At 40.6% G+C, this 8412-nt stretch overlaps 1 long non-coding RNA gene across 1 annotated transcript; it reads left to right on the plus strand.

Annotated features, from left to right (window-relative positions):
• The first annotated feature begins 380 nt into the window (after window positions 1-380).
• On the plus strand, window positions 381-2188 carry LOC145168924 (uncharacterized). The gene is made up of 3 exons (XR_013742182.1): window positions 381-644; window positions 1179-1272; window positions 2081-2188. It is a non-coding gene; the product is annotated as an uncharacterized LOC145168924 (long non-coding RNA).
• The last annotated feature ends 6224 nt before the right edge of the window (window positions 2189-8412 follow it).

Below are 8412 nucleotides of genomic sequence, written 5' to 3' on the forward strand. Positions count from 1 at the left end.
GAGTTCCGTAACTCCAAAAATTAATCCGTTTGATTATTCGGAATCCTTGAATTAAACACTTTCTAATAGAATTCTCGAAAAAAAAACATCTTGATACACAGATCCCGATACACATGATTTTATGTGTTTTGGACAATTAATGGGGATATAACCCCATGTGGGGCCCACCAAGGGCTTGTCTAAGATATCAGCCACTCTTTTATTAGCTGTCCGAAAACCCACCTGTTCCTTCTCCCTTCTTCTTTTCTTCTTGGTGTGCAAGACACTCAAAGAGTACATAAACATTTAATTAGGCATGGGTTTACAAGGATTGTGTGTGAGCTTATTTGACTATAAAAAGGATGCATGAGCCTCGTTCTTTCCACACAAACAATCAACTTACTTTCCTCTCACTATATCTTCTTCTTCTTCTCACGGGTACAACATCACCATAACTCCACCATATTTTAGCCACTGTTTTGGGAAAGGAAACCCACCCAAACACCTCCTCCATCCTGCTACTCCAGTCCCTCTCATTCGTTCTTGCAAAATTAGAAAAAGAAGACGAAGCAGCGGAACTGCCACCCACTGCCGGCCACCCTCCATCACCACCGAAGGTCACACCAGTGTTGTTGTTTGCCCGCTGCCATCCTTCTCGACCCATCGTATGTCCTCTCCAAAACACCCTCTATTCGTTTGTGTGTTTGCAGTGTCGATCGATCATAAGCCACAAAGATTATTTATTTATTTATTTTTTTGTTTACATGGTGCGACAATGAAGAACAGGAGGCAATATGCCTCCTGCAACGTAATCAGTTATGAGGAAAGCAAAATCAAACTTTGATTCCAAATAATTGATTTTAACCCCAACTTTAAAATACTTTACAAAACTAGTCCAAAGCCTTTAAACTTCCATTAAAAATGTTCAAAACCTACCCTATTTGTAAATCTCTTACAAAAACAAGTCACAAGTCTCAAAACTTTGTCTATTTTATTTATTTTAACCCCTCCGTAGAGATTTATTTGCAAAATAAATCCTAAACTCAAACCTAGAATTTAAATAAACAATTTTAGTCCCTTATTTGGAAATTATTAACAACTTTAGTCTATTTAATATGTTTAAATTCGTGAATAGGCCCCATACCTTGGTTAATTACCAATCTACCCTCCAAATATTAATTATATTAATATTTCCTTAGGAAACTAAATTTTCTCGGAGATTCGTATTCACGGAAATACTACTCGACCTTCTCGCATCCATTCCAGAACACTAATCGTCTATCGAACGTTAAGGTAAATGCATAGTCCCTTTCATCTTACACATAGAATTGAAGTATATAATATAAATTACGTGCTATGTGTGCATATTGTCTGTATACTTGCTGTCTATGTTGGGTGAAAGATTTTTATACATGCTTTAAATGATTTAAAATGTATATATATTTTATATCTACAAAATATGTTGGGTAAAACATGGGTAGATGAAATATGAGTCGGATGATGAGGTGAGAGGTGAAATAGACCATGAGGTGAGGGTGAGAGGTGGATGATGTGAGAAGCCTTGTACCCAAATGCTGGCCCCGTCATCTAGCAGAGTATAGATGACAACCACAGACCATTCTAGACAGTCCAGTGGAACACTAGCAGGCTCGCAACCTGTAGGTGTTGTGAACGATGTGTTCACCGATGTACTCTAAAAAAAACCCATTGACATGTATTGCGAGTGGATTATCGGAAACGATACTGTTGATAAACAAAATAGCCCTGGCAGCTATGGATTTAGTGCCTGCTGAGTAAACCCTGGCAACTATGGATTTAGTGCCTGTTGAGCAAACCCTGGCAACTATGGATTTAGTGCCCGTTGAGTAAACCCTGACAACGATGGATTTCATACCTATTCCTTAGGATGATCCTTAGGAATGAATGAACAAGAAATAGCTGATTCTTAGGGTAGATCCTTAAGGGTAAATAAGATAATGGGGATGGGTAATTGAGTTAATTGTTTGATGATTAAACATAATAATTATATTATTATGGGTTGAAAACCCTATGTACTCACCAGGTTTCCCAACCTGACCCACTCAGTTTATTTGTATCACAGGTGTCGATATGAAGTTAAATTACACTGAGAGATTTAAAAGAGATGTAGATCACTAGTGTAAATGAATGTAAGTTCTGTTTATGCTTATGTTTCTGTATTGACGATGACATCCCAAATGTTTCAAAAGTGAATAAAAATACATATCTTTAGAAATTCTTTGATAACGTATTTATCATATTTTACTGGGAACAAATTCCGCAACATATTTATTGAAAGAAGTACTCTGATTTTTATAAAGCATAAACAAAATCGGTCTTTTCTGGCCGTGAAAATGGGGATGTCACATCAATAACAAGAAAAACTAGTTAGAGATTGGAACATAACAAGATTCCATCATTCCCAAACCATTTAAAATTCCAAGAATAGATTTTTCATCAAGTGATTTTGTAAAAATATCAGCCAATTGTTTTTTTGTTTTATCAAAATGTACTTCGATATTACCATCTTCAACATGATCTTTGATGAAATGGTATCGAAGTTCAATATGTTTTCTTTTGGTATGTTGAACTGGATTATGACATATGCGAATTGCACTTTGAGAATAACAAAACAAAGGCATTTTCATCATAGACATCGAACATACAGATTTGTGTGGTCCTTTCAAAACCGTGTCAAGATATGGTGAAAGATATTACATCACCTTCACATATGACTTCAGTCGTTTTGGTAATGTTTATTTGATGAAACATAAACATGAAGCATTTGAAAAGTTCAAACTATTTCAATGTGATGTTCAAAATCACCTCAAGAAGAAAATTAAAATCCTTTTTTAGGATAAAGGCGGTGAATACATGAGCCAAGATTTCCAAGATCATCTTAGATGTCGTGGAATTATCTCACAACTTACTCCACCTGTAATATCTAATGCCGGTACTTAATTTTTATATGTTTGGATTTCAATGAGAATGAGAAAACCCCAATTTTCAGAAGGTCTCGACGTGAGATGGGATGCCTCACGTCGTGATATTCAGATAAAAAGTGTGGCTATTATTGAGGCTTACTAAGCGACCGATAGGTGCTCACATCGTGAGATTTGGAAAATCGTACTCCTAGGTTTTGTGCCTTATTTAACAGAAGTGTGAGGCTAGGGTTTGCATACCCTCAACTAGAATCACCTCCTTCTTTCCCAAAGTGTTCTTAGCCTCCATTGGCGATCTTGTTGAGCTCTTTTGGTAGTTTTGACTCCTTGAAGAAGAATAGGACTCCTTAGGTGCATTCTTTTGGCAAACAAGCTCCTTCCTCATTATCTTCCAAAGCTTTTGGACCTTTGTAATTCCTAAAGCTCCTTCATTTATCTCTATTGCAAGCTAGATCTAATATTTATGCTTTCCTTTTTATGGTTGGCTTGGGTAGAATGCATGGGATCCATAAAGTTAGCAACTTTATGGATCATGGAGGCATTGTATTTAGTATAAGTTTCAGATCTAATATTTGGTGTTGGTTTTTTAATACAAGCATGAGTCTTGATCTCATTTTCCATCTTATTGGCAAAGTTGGGTGTTCAAGTCATGTATTGGGCATCCATGATTGTAAAGCTTCGATTTTTATGGTCATTAGGGTTGGGGAAGACCTTCTAGAAAGTCTCAAGGAACAGCTTAAGGGATTAAGAGCTTAATGCTCAAAGCTGTCCATAACGGATCTAACGACGTGAGAAATAGCATGTCACGCCGTGAGATGTAGTGTTCGCGACTATTTTGTCCTTCTCCAGTCATGACATGACCTATGGGTGGTCACGACGTGACCATTGGCTTAAGTTGACTATGGTTGAATTTTTTTACCATGGTTGACTTTTTGGGTCAAACTAGACTTTTAAGGATGTAGGCTGATAGAGTATGACTTTACTGTTGTTAGGTGTTTTCTTGCTCCTGTCTACCGTATGTGTGAGAGTCGTTGTATTTCTAGCTGTTATTCGGGAGGTGAGTCCTCTCACTATTTTTTTACCAGTGTGGTATGTGTGTCTGTGACTAGGTGCGTCTTTATTACTGATTGATGTTTTATCTAAAGTGAATTTGTTCATAACTTTGGGATTACCGAGAATCCATAGGTTTGTTTATAACCCCTGGAACGTGATGTTAATCCACAAGGCATGCTGTTAGCCCACTAGAATTGCTTATAATCCCTAGGCTTGCTAAAATCGATAACTGTTTATTATATTATGTTGTACGGATATTTTGTGAGAGACTCACTAAGCTTTATGCTTACAGGTGTAGATTAAATGTGTTTCAGGTACCTCGAATAATCGTGGGAAAGGAAAAGTCTCACTATACACTCCGGCTTGTAGATCTTTTATGATATCCACATTTTAATACTCTGATTTGAGATGATTGTATTGATACACCTGAGATTTCTTGTTTTGGTTTGTATGATACTTGGAGGTCTTTCCTAAATAAAAATGAAAAATTTGTTGAAAATTTTGGGTTGTTACAAGTTGATATTAGAGCCAGGTTTCGAACTCCCAGTACCGGACATTGGCTGAGCTGTAGTCCAATGCAGGGAGGAGGGAGATTAAGATAGAGTGGTAGGTAAGGGAGGCCGGATGGATACATAGATGATAGATTGGAGACCAATCTAGTCATAGTCGGCGGCTAAGCGAGCAAATCCTGCTTATTCGAGAGCAGGGAGTCAGAGGAGCCGCACTTATAGTAAGTGTGCCAAGCATCATGAGGGAGCTTGTCGATCAGGATCAATATGCTACTTATGTGGAAAGGATGGGCACTTTGCAAAGGAGTGCCTGAAGTGTTAGCGATTTTGTTTCAGCTGTAACCAGGCATGTCATGTGAAGGTTAACTATCCACTTCTTGCAGCGAAGGCAGTTCAGACTCCTGCTCCTGCAACCCTGCACAACACTATTGGGCGTCAGGTGAAGGTTGAGGCCCAAAGGCCATGGGACAAGCTTTTTAGTTGACTGCAGAGGAGGCCATAGAATCAACCAATTTCGTCGATCGTATGTATCTGTGTTATTTTCTTGTTGAGTTATTTTATTATATATGCTTATGTTGTGACTCTGTTAGGTACTTTTCTTGTGAATTTTATACCTGCCTTGGTGTTATTTGCCTCGGTTGCGAGTCGATATTTTGTGTCTACATCTTTCTTTAGAGGTTTGAGTATTGTTGGTGAGGCCCTTGATCGACCTTTCAAGGTCACTATAGCTGCTGATCGTACAGTCTCGGTTTCCGAGGTATATCGAGACTGTGTATTGGATATTTTCGGTGTCGGATTTCCGATTGATTTTATGCCAATTGCAATGGGAGATGTCTGTGTGATTGTTGGCATGGATTGGTTGAGCCGGGTTGGGGCATTGATTGACTGCGAAAGGCAGTGCATGACGTTTCATGACCCTAATGGGAGGAGCACTAACTATCTATGGTGAGGGTACTAGGGTTGGATCTGCCTTTTGCTCCGCATCCAGGGCGAGGCAGTGTCTTCAGCATGGATGTATAGGGTATCTTGCTTATGTGGGTGATATGCGGGCTGAGAAGAAGCAATCAACTTCCGATGTCCCTGTTGTGAGAGAATTTCCTGATGTTTTCCCTGAGAAATTTCCAGGTGTGCCTCCAGAGAGGCAAGTCGAGTTCAAGATCGATCTGATCTATGGTGTCACCCCGATTATGAAGGCGCCATATCGTCTTGCGCCACCAGAGATGCATGAGTTATCCTCCCATCTGCAGGATCTGTTAGGGAAGGATTTTATTCAGCCGAGTATCTCGACATGGGGAGCATCTATCTTTTTTGTGAGGAAGAGGGATGGTTCACACCGGATGTGTATTGATTACCGAAAGTTGAAAAATTGACACTGAAGAATCGATATCCTTTACCAATGATTTACAACCTTTTTGATAAGTTGCAGGGGGCATATTGGTTTTCCAAGATTGACTTGAGATCCGGTTGTCATCATATAAGGGTTCGGGAGGAGGACATCCTGAAGACGGATTTTCGAACTCACTACAAGCATTACGAGTTGGTGGTGAGGACTTTTAGGCTCACCAACACACCGACATCATTCATGGATCTTATGAACCGGGTATGTAGACGTATATTGGACAAGTCAGTGATTATGTTCATCGATGATATCTTGGTCTGTTCCAAGACTAAGGAGCAGCATGAGGATCACCTGTGTGAGCTGCTTAGAGTACTTAGGGTGGATAGGTTGTACACCAAGTTCTCCAAGTGTGAGTTTTGGTTACGTGAGGTCCAGTTTTTGGGGTACCTCGTCAACCAGGACGAGATATTGGTCGACCCGGTCAAGATTGAGGCGGTTATGCGGTGGAAAGTTCTGAAGTCTCCATTTGAGATTCGGAGTTTCCTCAGGCTGGCGGGTTATTGTTAGAGGTTCATCAGCGACTTCTCAAAGATTGCAGTTCCTTTCACTAGACTGACTATGAAGGATGTCACCTTCCGTTGGGGGCCCAAGCAGCAGGCAACGTTTGAGACCCTTCGGTAGAAGCTTAGTGAGGCGCCGGTGCTTATACTTCTTGAAGAAGTTGAGGATTTCGTTGTGTACTGTGATGCATCGATTACGGGCTTGGGTGCAGTATTTAAGCAGAGAGGGCATGTGATCGCTTACACTTCAAGGCAGCTGAAGCCTCACAATGCAAACTATCCTACACATGATCTAGAGCTGGGGGTGGTGGTGTTCGCCTCAATATTTGGGGTCACTATCTGTGTGGGATTTGGTGTACTACTACACGGATCACAAGAAATTAAAGTATGTGATGGATCAACCTAATTGATTATGAGGCAGCAGAGATGGCTTGATGTAGTGAAGGACTATGATTTTGAATGTGGTGGCTGATGCGCTGAGTCGCAAGGCGGTTAGTAATCCAATTCAGGATGTGTGTTTGAGGATAACGGTTGTGACTCCAATTTTGAAGATTATTATGGTTGAATAGTAGGAGACCCTCAAGGAAGAGAATTGGAAAAGTGAATGGGTGGGAGGTTAGATATCAGCTTTTGATTATGATAGTCAGGGATTATTAACGCTGCATGATAGGATTTGGATGCCTTATTTGGGTGGAACCCTGCAAATTTTGATGGACGAGGCACACAAATCGATATTTTTCATTCACCTGAGCGCGATGAAGATGTATCATGATCCGAGACATAGTTACTGATGACCATGTATGAAAAGAGATGTAGCTTGGTTCGTAGAGCGGTGCTTGACCAGCCGGAAGCTCAAGGCCGAACATTAGTGTCCTCACGAAAAATTATATCCCTCGAAGGTCCCATTGTGGAAATAGGAATAGATCACCATGGGTTTCATCATAAAGTTACCGAATACGACAAAGGGTTTTGATTCCATATGGGTGATTGTGGGTCGTTTGACGAAGAGTGCTCACTTTCTGGCAATTCACGAGAGATCTTCTGCTGAGAAGTTGGAAGATATTTACGTTCGAGAGGTGGTTGCTCACCATGGTGTGCCTTCTTCGATTGTATCAGATCGGGATGTTCATATCACTTCCAAATTTTAGAAGCAGCTCCATGAGGACTTGGGTACCCGATTGCATTTTAGTACTTCTTATCATCCACATACAGACAGTCAAAACGAGCAAACCATCCAGACGCTCGAGGATATGTTGAGGGAATGTATCATACACAATGGTGGGAGATGGGGCTCCTACCTATCTCTGACTGAGTTTTTTTACAACAACAAATATCACTCCAGTATTCGTATCCCTCTCTTCAAGCTTTTTTATGGGAGGAAATGTCGGACCTTGATTTGTTGGGGAGAGGTTGGTTAATGGGTTATATGGAGCACGAAGATAGTACTCAAGATGATGGAACTTATACAGCAGGTTAGACATAGATTGCAGATAGCCCAAAGCCGACAGAAGAGTTATGTCGACCGATGTACATCCGAGCTAGAATTTTAGGTTGGGGATAAGGTGCTCCTGAAGGTTTCTCCTTGGAAAGATTTTATTTGTTTTAGGAAGAAGGGAAACTGGGCCCCAGGTTTATCGGTCCATTCAGGGTGGCAATTAGGGTAGGGAAGGTGGCTTATCGAAGTGTCCTAGTTACGGAAGTGTGTGACCGACGAGATGACAGAAGGGCCTTTGGATGATATTCAGGTTGATGACCACCTGAATTATATAGAGTGTCCAGTAGCGATTATCGACAGGAAGACAAAGAACCTGCGTAAGAAGGAGTTGGGCTTGGTCAAGGTGTAATGGCAGCACCGAAAGGGGTCTGAGTGTACTTGGGAACCCAAGGAGGAAATGCGTACCCATTACCATGATATGTTCGAGACTGAGAACTTTGTGGGCGAAGTCTGATTTTAGCGGGGGAGAATTGTAACATCTAATGTAGGTACTCGATTTTTCTATGTATGGATTTAA

The sequence above is a fragment of the Lactuca virosa genome, chromosome 4 (genome assembly GCF_052849685.1).
Source record: "Lactuca virosa cultivar CGN04683 chromosome 4, Lactuca_virosa_CGN04683_v6, whole genome shotgun sequence".
Lineage (NCBI taxonomy): Eukaryota > Viridiplantae > Streptophyta > Magnoliopsida > Asterales > Asteraceae > Lactuca > Lactuca virosa.